Genomic DNA, 2,080 nt, shown 5'->3' with positions numbered 1-2,080 from the left:
TAGTCCAAGGGACTCTCAAGAGTCTTCTCCAACACCACAGTTCAAAAGCATCAATTCTTTGGTGCTCAGCTTTCTTCACAGTCCAACTCTCGCATCCATACATGACCACAGGAAAAACCATAGCCTTGACTAGACGGACCTTTGTTGGCAAAGTAATGTCTCTGCTTTTGAATATGCTATCTAGGTTGGTCATAACTTCCCTTCCAAGGAGTAAGCGTCTTTTAATTTCATGGCTGCAATCACCATCTGCAGTGATTTTGGAGCCCCCCAAAATAAAGTCTAACACTGTTTCCACTGTTTCCCCATCTATTTCCCATGAAGTGATGGGACCAGATGCCATGATCTTAGGAAGTCACTATTATCAAGACCGTTTGTTTTATTGCAGCTATCTGCACACCATCATTTATAAACTCCTAGAGAGAGACATGCATACTTTAAGTTCCAGCACCTAAGACAACTGAGGGATCAAGTATGTTTTCAGTTGGGGTTTTCAACAGAATAGAAGACAGAAAGAGGAGGGAGAGGGGAGGGAGGAAGATAAGAAAGAAGGAAGTAATTATTTCTTACTCATTATTAGCTTTAGGGATCTTGCTTTGCTGGGCTGGAATAAGAGCTATCTGAGAGCTATTTCTAGATATCCATTCTCTACTATAAGCAAGATACTGTGAAATTTATTTTGAGAACTGTTTAAATTTTTTCAACTTTAATACCTTCTCCATTCAACTTTATGACACCACACACAAGAAGGTATTTTATGCTAAAAGGAATGAAAAGCTTTTCCTCTATGCTCTTAGGTTCTGTATTTGAGACATGCAAATTAAACTGGCATTTTGCCAGTTTAAGAGGAGAAAGGCATACATATTTTATGTACATGGAGACTCTACAGAAAAGAAGTGAAAACCCAAAGAAGTGTTTAGACTGAGGGCTTATCTATCATTTTAAAAAGAGCAACAGGGGTGTGGGATGAGCAGTGAGAGGCTTCAGAGGCCACCAACGTGCCTGAGGCAGCACCAACTCAAGAGTATCCCAAGGTACCTGGGCTACCTGGAGCCAGCAAGCGTTCCCAGGCACCCAGATCTACTGAAAACGTCTGTGTCTGCCATGCTAAGGGTCTTCTGGCTCAGATCTGGGAGAAGAGCTGAAGGCAGCTATGGATGCTGGAAAACTGATGAGTGATGAAATGGCCACGGAGCTCACTGAGAAGAATTGGGAGATCTCTCCATGCAGAAATAGTATTCTTCTAGATGGCTTCTCTCAGACTGTGAGGCAGGCAGAAAGGCTTGGCGACCTTATGGAGAAGAGGAAAGAGAAGCTTGATTCTGTGCTTGAGTTCAGCATCCCAGGCTCTCTGCTGATCCAGAGACTCACAGGAAGGCCCGCAGAATGGCCATTCCTACACAAGGAGTTCAATCCCCTAAAGGCGTCCATGAAAGATGGTATCACAGAGGAACCCTTGATCTGCCGATCAGATGATAATAAAAAGGCCTTGAAAATCCACCCTGACACCTACCACACTGAGACCACCCATTGGTGGAGTAAGACAGTAAAGGGGCTCCACTCTGCCATCCATGCATCCCAGACCCATGATGTCCTGTTTGCAGCATCTTAGCAGCGTTGTCCAAAGTCACACCCCAGAAACAGAAGGCCAGGCAGGACTGCATAGCTGCTCATCACCGTGTGGCCTGGTCCCTGCCTATAGGTACTGGGCAGAGGGGAGGGTGGTCAGGACAAGGCTGGAGGGGAGGAGATGGAGGGTACAAGACGGGAAGAGCAGCCGTGCCGCAGTGAAGCAATTCCTTTCACGAAGCTGGAGTCTTAAAATGTATAGGCAAAGGGAAAAACTAATTTTAAAAAACACTACCTGGAGGGTATAGGTAGAAATGGAGATGTAGCATTATTTCTAAGGAATCACATTTTCATTTACTCTGGACCAGTGACAATATTTCACAAAGCCAGTGCCCTAAGACTTCAGCTTTTATCAGAGCCTCCTGCCAACTTACATATGCAGGAAGTCACACTGTCTCCTTGCCATCCTGTAGCTTGGATCAGGGCGGAAGTTGACTACTAACACTGGTTCCCC

The 2,080-nt window shown here is 45.0% G+C and overlaps 1 pseudogene; it reads left to right on the top strand.

Moving 5' to 3' along the window:
* LOC104999617 overlaps positions 1-1,609 on the top strand; it is a 103,730-nt pseudogene extending 102,121 nt beyond the window's left edge.
* Positions 1,610-2,080: the final 471 nt, after the last annotated feature.

The sequence above is a fragment of the Bison bison genome, unplaced genomic scaffold (assembly GCF_000754665.1).
Source record: "Bison bison bison isolate TAMUID 2011002044 unplaced genomic scaffold, Bison_UMD1.0 scf7180017864356, whole genome shotgun sequence".
Classification (NCBI taxonomy): Eukaryota; Metazoa; Chordata; class Mammalia; order Artiodactyla; family Bovidae; genus Bison; species Bison bison.
The sequence above is the reverse complement of the archived record's forward strand: the minus strand, read 5'-3'. Positions and strand labels throughout refer to the sequence as shown.